Below are 12,333 nucleotides of genomic sequence, written 5' to 3'. Positions count from 1 at the left end.
CAAATACAGTCTTTAGAAAGGGCACACAGGATGAGGGAATATCAGTTCTGAGAAGTGTCCTGACAGTGCCCTTGGAACCCAATTTATTGTCCATCCATAGAACAGCTCTGAAAGTGACACTCCAGGCTTGCCTGGAGGCTCTTCTCCTGCAGCATGGCTCCCTGTGCACCCGGACGAGGGGCTGTGCAGCGGGCTTCTGAAGCCCTGGCATCAATGGCAGGCAGCTGATCCAGGAGCATGCCATGCTCACAGTCAGTTTTCCTGATCCTTCTCTCAGATGCTGTACAGGTAAGTACTGTGACCACCAATACTTGGAAAAGAGTGTGGAACACATCGAGACCAAACCCGTCATGGTGGGACAGGATGAAGAGAAATGCTGCCACAGCCCAGACATGCTATGCAACCCTTACCTTGTCTGGGATGGAAACCCCTCTTCATAAGAAACATCTTCAGACAGTGACATAGTCACTGCTGTGAGACAAATGGGTTTCCTATTTGTTCATACTTACTCTTGCCTTGATGGCTTCTGTATTAGTGCATTTTATTTTTTCTGCTTTAATTTTTAATTTGTGTTTGAGAAAGATGGTGTTTTGTGGCCATTTTAGATCTGATCAGGCTGATACACTTCTAAGCACAACCTTAAAAGAAGTGAGTAACATGAATATTGAAGGAGATAATGTGAACACATTCAAATTTATTTATCTGTCTGTTACTCTGATGTGTTTTGGGATTTTTTCCCCCAAGTACCCTTAAATGACACCTTCCACTGTGGAGCAGATGGTGCATTTTCCCTTGGAGATGTCTTGGGAACTGCTTATCTGTCCATATCTGACACTCAGAGGCCCCCTGGCTGGACTGGTAAGTGGCTGCCCAGGACACATTGAGGTAGTGGGGGGGTGCCATGTACTTCCTCCTTGTCTCCACTCTGGGAACACATGTGTGATCCACAGCACGTGTGAGAGAGAATTCTTGCAACTGCAGCCCTCAGCGTGTAAATGAGGGTGCAGGGTGCAGGGGCCCTCCGGTGTGTGAAGTAAGGGGCAATCCTCAAGCAAATAATTGCATAGGTGGGGACTGAGGCTCAGGGAGTTGTGACAATTGACTGTGAGCAGGCAGCTCATGCCACAAGAAGACGAAAAGGCAAGTGCCAGCCTATGGCTTCACGTGTTTGCTGCCAGGAATGGTGGCAAGGTTTGTCTGCTGTTTTGGAGGGCTCTGTGTTGGACCCCAGACCCACAGGGCTGGACACAGCCCTCGTGGGAATGACTGTCTGTCACAGCATAGCTGAAGGACCTGGGGGAAGGACTGCAGCCCTGTGAGCTGCTCTGCTTTCAGGGTATGTGTCTCTGCCTGATTGCCAGTCCTGGACATTTCAGCTCCTGGACTAGACTTTCCCACGTTCCTCCCACTCCAATGAAATCAAGACATGCTCTTGAAATATGAAATGTCATCAAGAATCTTTAGCGTCTTTATATTTGCCTTCTGATCTTGGAGCCTTTGAAGCCTGTGCATCCAAGCTGTTCCCAGCTGCCAAGGCCAGCGAGGCATTTGGAAAGCGCAGCTGTCAATAAAAGCATTTCCACGCTGCGCCCAGTCCCCCGGTGTGTTTTGCAAATGATGTAAAGCCACGATGATATGCACAGGAGCTCTCCTCTCTCCTTTCTGCCCAGAGTTTCAGCTGGCAGGAGTGGCAGTGGCAGAAGTGCCCAGAGGATGGGAAGTGGCATTACTGGCGGCTTTCAGAGAGCTGGCTTATGCGGAGCGGATTTGTTTGCAGCCAGCGCGTGGTCCCAGCGGCACGATATGGGCCTTCCTCAATTAGACTTCTTGACTGATGGCCAGTTTAATGAGCCCGTGTACAGAGGGTCATTCAACATGGCAATTATACCTATAAATCTATTTGCAGCAGGGCTCGAATAACCTTTTGCGCACAGTTCTCCATAAAATGACTGTCTGATTAATTAACATTAATTTATCCACTGTGTGTAACCAGATGCAGTCTGTATGAAAGCCTCTGCTCTGATGTGCAGGGCACTGTGTGAACTGGGAGGATTTGAGGATGGAAATGGCTCTGATGTTGTTTAAAGACTCTCTTTTAGATTTTTTTCCCCCTTCTTTCTTCCTCTCTCCCTCTCTCTCTGGTCCCAGTTGATTAACATTCCAGGGCAGCATCATATAACAGGGGGCAAAATTCAATTAATTGAATATGAAATATTTATAACCCTACTCTATGTGTCTATCAGAGAAGGGTCCTTAATAGATCTTCTCATTAGCATGGACTGGTGACTCACTTCTCTGCTTTCACAGTCATTTGGAATTAAAATCCAATTAATCTAATGTCCCTGTGAATATTATTAAACTATTTGAAAAACTGCATAGAAGAGATATGAGGCAGGGGGTGAGGGGCTAAGAGAAGAAGAGGGAATATGTCTTGAGCTCATGAAGATTCATTTCTTCTCTGTTAAACACGTAGTCTGGAAAGACTAATTCCCTGTTTTCTGGAAAGTGGATAGCTAATTCTTAAAATCAAAAGCCTGAGAATAGAAAAATATCTCGCTTTCTACAAGCAGAACTGTCGTCTTTGAACAGGCAAAAAATATATACTTATATCCTCCTGCCTTTCGGGTTGCTCCACTTCTTGGGTGCCTGAAGCAATGGACAGATTTACACAAGGTATTTAGACACCACCAGATAATTCTGGGGCTCCTGCCCAGCTCTTCAGCAGTGCTCAGCTGCGGGGCTGGCTCTGTTGCCAGAGACCCCAGTCACCTGCCCTGAGGACCAGGAGGGCACTGTGCATCCTTCCTGACCCTTGGAGAGAATTTTCCTTCCTCTGGGATGGGGAGTGTGAGGAGAGGCAGGGTGACACCATTCCAGCATGGAGTAAAAACAGGGCACGTAGAGCCCTGGGCTGGGAGGCACTCCTGGACTACCTAGTACGGATGTAGCCTAGAGGACTATTTAATTGTTAAATATCTCTCTCTCTTCAGTGGATAGGGCACTGACCTGAAACACAGTGAAGAAGGATGTTAACTGTGAATTTCACATGCAAACCTGGAGCAGGAGGCAAGTTTCTAAATTGAATATTCCCCTAATGGGAATGACTTGAGGACAAAATCTTTTAATGGCTCAAAGGAATTCTGAGACTGCTGCAAGAAAATGCAAGTCAGGAGATAAATATTTCTGAGATGGAAGAATATTCTGGATATCCAGATAAAAAAAAAATATTCCTTCTCTGTTTTAAAAACAACAAAATAAAGGATCTAGCCACAAAGTTTGTTCTGATTTTGTTTGCTTGCTTTTGGTTTAGGAGAGTGGCCTATTCCTTTGAACATTACCCCCTTCTTTTTTTTCCCCTCTCTTAGAAGCTCAGTCCAAACATTATCACAGAACATATATACAAATTAGGATACAACTAATATACATCTGAATGTCTTTATGAAGCCTTATAAAGCCAGAGTGTAGAGAGACCAAACATACTTCCCCTGTCACAGAGATACAAATCATGCAAATGTCCTCTGCTCTGGACTTGATATAGCAAATAAATAATTGGTGAATATATGTGTTTTTAATTTATCCAGGGGAAGTTATACCTAACATGCCCCTTTGCCCATTGTTGTAAACCTACATGTCACCTAGGTGTGTTTAAATTTCTCAATGTACTAGTAGTGAAAATCTCACAAGCAGTTTGATTTGCTGCTCATCTGCACCGAGGACCTGAAGACAGACCTGGCAGAAACATATTCCCATCCACAGTAAACCTGAGCAAGAACCTCTTCATTCCAACACAGCTTTTCAGAGAGCAGAAACCAAGAACTGCAATCTTAACCCTCTTTACTCTTCAGAAACCCCAGCACCTGAAGTGTGCTGGCACCTCACAGGACAAACCCCAAAAGCCCTGAGAGTGCACTGTTGGTCTGCTGAAAGCTGGTGCTATGTCCAAAAGCTGCTGGTTGGCCTTGGTGACATTACATACCTGCTTTGTATGCCTGTCTTTCAATCCTTATTCATTTACTGCTGCTGACTTGCTATGATGGATATAGAGATATGACTAAATTTGAACTACAAGTTTACAATGTTATTATCTAAGGCTCTAATTTGGTTTGCTTTTGATATTAGAAAAAACTAATTATGGCAAAACTCTGGAGCACAATAAAATTAAGAGAAGGAACAAGTTTTTCTTTTCTATAACTCTGCTTTTTCTGCAACTTGTCAGTGGATGTTGTCTCCAATTTATTCTTATTGCCTCTTCCATCCTCGCCAGAGATAAATGTGGTAGCTCTTCTCAGTCATTTCCTTCTCCCTTTGTCTGTTGTTTGTGGTCTCTGTCCTAGCTTAGGCTCCAAGCCCCAGTGGTCAGGGACAAATAGTGTTGATTGCCCCTTTCCCTGGGAGCTTTGCAGCAGGAAAATAAAGAGAAAGGCAACATAAAGTGCACTTGTTCTGTGCTGTGAAGATTGCACTCCCGCTTTGTGCTGGTATAAAATGTCTGCTGCTGATGAAGGGCAGTGGAAAATCAAATCTCTGGGTCTTTTTTCTCAATCTTTTGTGGCTCCCCTGCACACTTCAGGCGCTGTATTAATGATTATAATTTCTTCCATATTGCCACTTTGTCTGTGAGCTTCCTTTGAGCAGTGTTTCCTGTTTTGTGCTCTCTTCCAGCAGGCTCCAGCTTTTCTGGAAGTGGCTGCCTGAGCTCTTTCCCAGAGCGTGGGTATGCCAGCCAGTGCATCAATCCACTTTTGTTTTCATTATGCCAGCTTCCTGCAAAGTTTTCAAATTAATTTTACTGCCTTCCTCAATTTTAAGGCCTATAAAAAGAACTTGGTTCTGCTTACCTTGGTGAACTGGGACCTGTTCAGGAATCTGGAGGATGCTTTTGCCTTGGTGCCAGGGGTAGCTGTTTCCCCTGCCTGCATTCAGTGGGTTCCTGGCACTATCAGTCAAAAAACATCCGGACCCTTCCTCAGCTTCCATCCTGGGTCAGAGGACAGAGCTATGTCTTGGATGTCACAGCCCTGTCAAAAAACATCCGGACCCTTCCTCAGCTTCCATCCTGGGTCAGAGGACAGAGCTATGTCTCAGATGTCACAGCCCTGTCCCACGCTGTGCTGGGTCAGGCAATCCCAGCAGGGCAATCCCAAGCCTCACACCCATGTCTCCATGCTCAACTGGCTCATTCCAAAAAAGCCCAGCTGAAGCTGGCGGATAGCGGTGAGGCTGAGGTGACAAGTGATTTGATTTTCCTAAGTTAAAAATTAAAATTAATAAAAGCTTAGGTTTGTGTCTGTGTAAGTCAAAAGGGTGCAGTTCATGGTGGACTTATTTACTCACATTAGCTTTAAACTATGTGGCTCTGTGGCAACACAGACCTTGCCATGGGCTCAGAGATGGCAGAGGTGAGGGGGGATGAGGACACCCTTATACCTGTGACAGCTGCATGAGTTGCACACGAAGCCAGGGGACTGTGACTTGTGGATGCTTGTGGGTCTGTGGACAGCGACCAAGACCTCTATGAGAAAATGGCAGACCTGATGCTAGCCTTACATTTGTAATTCTGACATCTTCACCACCAGTGAAAAAATGATTAGTGGCCTACATATCAGAAAAATAAAAGCTCACCCTGGGGCAGGATGCCTGATTGCACTGGATAACCCCTATTCTGCTCTTTTCTTAGCTCTTTGCAAAGTGTCTTTGAAACAGCTCCCCTTTCTGATGAAAGAAAGGACGTGTGTGTAGTAGAACAGTCTGAAAAACATTTGGTTTTCTTGCAAGGGGTTGGTAAGCCCGTGATTCCCTCTCCCTTTCTAAGACTCATCTCTTAAGATTTAGGGGGTCAAAGCAGACTGTAGAGAAATAACCATCCTGTGCCCCTGGAGTTATAGATTGATGCCACTGGAGAGTGGTTGAGAGCTGCAATAGATCACGATGGAGCCAAACAAGATTAAGCCACTTTGCACCAGCAGGAGGTCACAGAAGCAGCGTAACTGAGGCTGGGGAAACCTCTGGAGTCGGGTTTTCCAGGCCCACTTGCTGCTGCATGGGGTTGACACAGGGACAGGGGTGGGGTGAAAGGGCAAAATATTGATGAATGGGTCCCACAGCATTCTTCCTGTATCTGGTTGTCTCTTGTTTCCACCAGTAAGAGATCCTGCCACTGAAGTCAGAGGAGTGGCACTTGCCAGAGTGTTGTGTGAAAGGGACCAGAAGAGAGATTCTTGCCTTTCCCCTACTCTCAAGAACCTTTTGAGTGTTTTAAATAACAGGAAGGGAAGAAACTTCTAAAAACTTTCTATTCACAACAAAGAAAGCAAAAAAAACCTGCCAGTTTTTCAACTGGCTGAAATCTCATGGTCTCGACTCAGACATTACCTGGTTTCCCCAGTGACAGGAGCTCTCTGCCAGTGCCCACCTGCCCACCTGGTGCTCCAGATAAGGCTGAGGCCTGAGTGGCTGAGAGACAGCCTACTTATTGTGCTTTTTTCCTTCCAGACATCAGGCTGCAAATGGAATACCTTTTCAGCCCTGGTGTTATTGCCTGTGTGGATGGCACCTTTAGTGCTATTCATTGCTGTAATAGCTGCACCTGTGTATAGCTGGCGCTGCGGCAGCTGCGGGCCCTAATTGCAAAACATTATTTTCTGTTTCCTGTTGTTGTTGCTATGAAGGTCCATTCATAATGACTGCAGACCTCTCTCATTCTGCAGGATTCTCTGTTAGACCAATTCCTCTGTGCTGGAGTTCTTGAAAGAGCACTGTCTCACATGGGTTCATGCCTGGCAGCTTCCATGTGCATGTCCAGTGGTGTCTGGAGCAGATGGAATGCTTGCTGTGGGAGCCGGTGCTGTGTGGTCGGCTGAGGGGCAGGCTGAGCCCCTCATCACCACCACTCTGGGCAGCGGGCTTTTATGTGGGTTAGCACAGAGGCTCTGAGATGATTAATTCATTTGTTCCTGGAATATTCTGCCCCTGGGTGCCTGCGTTACTGTGAATCAATTTAGTACTTTCGGGCCCGGATTAATGCAAGTGCCGATGGAGCATGCACAGGAGGATGGAGGAGGGTGGAGTGGGGGAAGCAGGGAAGCAGGGGGATAGCCAGGACACAACTAGTAACTCTTAAAAATGAAAAATACAGAGACATTTTAAGAACAAAATTTGTTCATTTGTTTTTCAGTCCTCTCAGCCATCATGGTAAATTCAGTTCACTGAGAGGCAACGAGCTAGTCAGTGTTTCAGGTTGTGCCTTATAAATCAAGGCTGCGGTAAGGAATTTGAAATGTATATTGAGGCTGGCTGTTCTCTTACCTCCTGCTGTAATGAATTCATGTCTGCAGACAACAGACACAATTATTATGGAAATTACACACACACACACACACACACACACACACACAAACACTCAGAGGAAAACGCATTTTTTCAGAGCTCTTGCTTTAGTGCTCCTAGTCCAGGCCTTCCGTGCCTGACTGGGCTGTCACAGCTGGTGGCAGGATTTTGCCCACCTTGTCAGGCAGTGCTGGAGCGCATCACCCACGGCTGCCCCAGCAGCAGGCTGTGCTTCCAGGGGTACCACTGCTCACAGCCCACTGCCATAGCACCGATGCGCCAAAGCTGTCTGTGTGTATTTAGGCTGAAAATAGCTCAGCAGTGCAGTAGGAAGTGAAGAAATGACCACACATCCATCCGCCGGTCGCCCTGAGGAAGCTGACCGTAACTAAAGTAAGTTAGTAAACCCAAATTTTGCTAAGTGTTCAGGCATGGTATTGTGAGGAAGGGAATCAAACAATGAGTGAATAGGACTGATACGATACGACGCAAAGTTGGCCCTTCCTGGACTCCATTTTGAAAGCTGGAGAGTGACTTTGAAGTCTGGAAAGGGACTTTTTACAAAGGCATGTAATGGTAGGACGGCTTTAAACAAGCAAAGTAGGTCTAGATGAGCTGTTACGAAGCAATTCTTGCCTGCGGGAGTGGCGATGGCAGGCACGGGCTGCCCAGAGCAGCCGGGGCTGCCCATCCCCGGCCAGGCCGGGCCGGCGGCGGGCGGGGCCCGCAGTGCCCGCAGCGCCCGGCAGGGGGCAGTGCTCCCCCAAGAATTCCGCGATGGCGCCTCGGGCCCCGGCCCAGCGGCGGCTGCAAAGCCAAAGGAAAGCGAGGGCAGAGCGCTGGGATCCTGCCCCTTTCTTTCCTGGTTATTTTTTCTTTATTTTTCCTCCCCCCGCCCTTTTTTTTTTTTTTTTTTTTTTTTTTTTTTTTTCCCCCCATTGAAAAAAAAAAGGGTTTGTCCGCGATGGCGCCTCGGGCCCCGGCCCAGCGGCGGCTGCAAAGCCAAAGGAAAGCGAGGGCAGAGCGCTGGGATCCTGCCCCTTTTTTTCCTTGTTTTTTTTTCTTTGTTTTTCCCCCCCCCCCCCTTTTTTTTTTTTTTTTTTCTTTTTTTTTTTCTCCCCCGAATGGAAACATAGAAGTGTTCGGCTCTCCACTGTGTTTAAAAGAAATCCTTTCTGTGCCTAAAAGTGGTCAGACCTTCAGCTCACTGGCAGGTTAGGGATGAGAAGGTATTCTCAGTATTGCAAGCCACTAATGCTGATGTATTTTTATCAGTGAAATGGCTCAAATCTTGCAGCTTGCACATAAATGGATTTAGTTCTCCTTCACCTGAGGCAAACGCATTTCTTTCTCCTTCAGCCCCAAAGACGCTTTATACAGGCTTTTGTAAAACCTCGGGTTGTGTTTTGTTTCATTTTTCTTTCCTTTTGCATGCGTTCTTTCTCATATTTTATTTCAAACAATCACAGAATTTGTAGGGTTGGAAGGTGCCTTAAAGATCATCTCGTTCCAACCCCCCTGCTGTGGAGAGGGACACCTTCCACCAGACCAGGTGGATTGGAGCCTCATTCAACCTGACCTTGAGCACTTCGACGGATGGGGCATCCGCCTGTTCCTGTAGCTCACTATGCTCTGAGCAAATAATTTTTTCCTCACATCTAGCCTAAATCTCTCTCCATTTAATTTAAAACTGTTCTCCCTTTTCCTATCACTTCTTGCCCTTTATTTCCACATCACGATGTACTCTTCCTTGCTTACTTTGTGTTCATGCCCCAAAGATTAAGGCAAGGGCAGGAGTACAGTGCAGGCATTTCAATAATGCAGGGAAAAAGTATGCCTCACAAGAAAAATTGTCCAGATAATGATATATCTGAGTGCTGCAAAAAAAATCCTCATTGAATGTCACAGCTCCATGAGAGTCACTGTAGTAGAAGCTAGGAAACATCAGTGTGTGGAAGGAATTTTCTTCAGGGTAGTTTACATGGGAGTTTCCTCAATTCAAACTTATTTTGTACTGCGTGAAGGCTCTGGAAGTGCAAGTGAGGTACAGAAGGGGCTGGATGGTTGCATGCTGTGAAGGGTGCTCTGTAATTATGTGTGTTCCATGGCTGCCTGTATTTCTGACCTGAAAATGCTAGTCAGGAGCATTTGAAAATGTTTGTTTTTCTTTCAGGTCCTTTGAAAGTGGCACCTAAAGTCCATCCTAGCCATTTTCCTGAGGAGGCCAAACATCTATGAGGGATGAGGCTGAGGGCACATGGCCAGCTGACCTCTATGTAGTGCATTGCTCTTCCATCTCCTGTGAATTCACTGCGTGTGGCAGCAGCAGTGTGGGGAGTCCCAGGAAGGAAAGGAAAACCCTTTGTGCACAAAGCCAGCACAGCAGCAGGGGCAACTTCCCTCACATGCTCTGCTCCCCTCTGGAAGCACCTCACACCTTGCATGCAGGATTTTCATTTGGTCCATCCCTTGGGATGCTTGAACACAGTTTTGAGCCTAGCAGAGCTGGTGTTAGCTGGAGTTACCTGTCTCAGACACGAGGCCAAGGCCATACATTGCTTCCAAAGAGGCTGTTGAGTGACCATTGCTTGCCAGGCTGAAACTCTAACAGTGCATGGAGTCAATGAATGGTAGCTTCCCACATAGCCTTGTTCATCCCTACACCCCTTGGCTTTTTCCTGGCTTGCCTACTCTGGAAGAAATAATTTACAAAGCAACAGGATGATGCTGATAAATCTTTCCTGTGGTGGCGAACAGCTTTATCTGGATTTCAAAAACCATACTGAACCTTTGACCTTTGTTCTCACTTTGCTGCTCACCTTTTTCTGTGTGCTGGGTAATTCAGTTAGGGGGAAGCAAACAGACAGAATCCAGTATCTCCATTTAAAAAAAATTCCTAGTTAAGAAATTAATTTAAAGGCAGAGCAAAGCAATGGGTGTAAGATGGCTTTACCAGTGAGTTGCATGACTGCAGCTTTTTTGTGCCTTTTTTTCAGAGAGGAAACCTTAAAAGATGGATGAGGTGTACAGGGTTTGATCGTGATACAGCAGTTCTTGCCTCCACTTCTCTGGCTAAAACCAGCTGAGGGCTGCATGGGTGGCTATTATCATCTGTCAGTTGTGAAACAATTTGATGGTTTCGAGTTGTGTTTCTATGGGAAGAGTTTCTATTTAACAAGAAAACACCAGTGAAACAGGCGCTTTTGCTAATCGTTACAAGAGCCACAGATTGAATAGATGATGGAAACTGCATTTCTTTCTCATCTTGCTCTTGTCAACACTGCGTGAAAAATACAGCAGGCCTCAATTCAGGAAAACAGCTTCGTCAAATTTTGAACTTCTTAAGTTATTTTCATTGTGCAGGGACCAGAACAGACTTTTAAAAAATTTCTTGTGAAATAGGCCATAGTAGCCTTTAGTGAAATTTGTTAGCAGGATAACTCTTGAGATATTTCATTTACTGAAAGCAGTCCTTCTTTTTCAGAGAGCAAAACCACTCAGCAGTAACTTTGGTGCTAATTTTGTTAAAATGATGGCAAATTTTTGCCAAAAGGAGGGAAAATCCTGAAAAATGTCCTTTTTTTCAATTAAAATGTATTCAATGTGAAATTCTCCATTGTTCCTGGGTGGAAAATGTGTCCTAGCCATTATTCACTGATCATTTAAAGCCAGGTTTGGGTGTTTTTTATTTATAATAATTAGTAGCAACACTGGAAATCAGATCTTTAGTTGAGGTTCATTTGATTTCCCTTCAGTTGCCTGTCTTTGAATATTTTAACAGATTTTGAAGTGTTTACACCTTTTTTTTCTCTCACTTTTTTTTTTCATTAGCTCCACACCAGCAGACTTGAGGGAGGACTAGGACCCTGTTGTGAGCAGTGTTGCACAAGAGTGTAGCAAGAGCCAGTTGCTGCCCCAAAGAGTTTTATAAACAGTGGGATGAAGGCAGATGACATTTGGGAGTGGAAGCAGGCAAATGGAGACAGAGAAACTTGTCCAAGGTCAAGGCTGGGATGAAATCCAGATTTCCAGTGTCCTTGTCCAGGGCCTGAGTCATGAGTGGCTTTTCCACCCTGACCCTTTCTTCAGTATTTTGCAGTTGGGTGCACTTTTCCACTAGCCTTCTCTCCCAGTTGGCAACATCTTTTGGGGAAACACATCCTGCATGGTCAGACCTGAGAGGAGAGGTCAGATGCCAGTAGAGATAGCACAGCTGGGCCTTGAGATCCGAGCCTAGGGCCAGGAGTTGCTGGAGCCATGTGCTTTGAGGTGATAGAGGAGAATCCCACAGCAGGTGGTTACGAAATGGCTCACCCCTGGGAAACTTTCCTTTGAACTGCTGTCAATTAAAGGATGACTTATGGCCTTGAGGACTAGTTGATTTTTTTTTTCTTAATATTTACTATTTAAATTCTAGATGTTCTTGTTACCCAGATTTGTTTGTGCTTGGTCTGCCTAATTTAAGCTAAGCCAGCTCCTCGGGGCAGAGTTCTGGTCTTCTTATGTTTGTTAATTGCCATGTCCCCCCTAAAATCATGTAGATTGTAATAAATAAAATAGCAATTCTGGCCTTCTGGTTTTAGCCAGTCATTCCCAAAGCCAATCTTTCCTTCTCTTTTTGGTGCTGGTTTGGTATCCTCCTTGTGTTGAAATCATCTTTGTTCCAGATTTTAAAACAAAAGAAAATTGTATTTAAATGTACACAATCACATCCAAGGAGATGAGGACCACATTTGGGATGTCTGTATCTTTGTTCCTGTGACCTTTTTGGTTTGGGCACCTCATTCACCAAAAATTCCTCAGCAGTGAAATTCAGTATCAAGAATGAGACCTTCAGGCAGAATAAATCCGGCTGCTTCCCTGAAGGAGAGGGGAATTGAGGGCATAGCACCTTTGAAGCTGCTCCAGGGGCACCTGCCAGACAAGGCTCATTTTGGGATGGCTTGTGGGGTGGAATGAGTTCCTTAGGAAAGGGCTCCAGGGAAGCCACAGCCATACTCTTGCCTG

The sequence above is a fragment of the Passer montanus genome, unplaced genomic scaffold (genome assembly GCF_014805655.1).
Source record: "Passer montanus isolate IOZ18808 unplaced genomic scaffold, ASM1480565v1 scaffold26, whole genome shotgun sequence".
Lineage (NCBI taxonomy): Eukaryota > Metazoa > Chordata > Aves > Passeriformes > Passeridae > Passer > Passer montanus.
The sequence above is the reverse complement of the archived record's forward strand: the minus strand, read 5'-3'. Positions refer to the sequence as shown.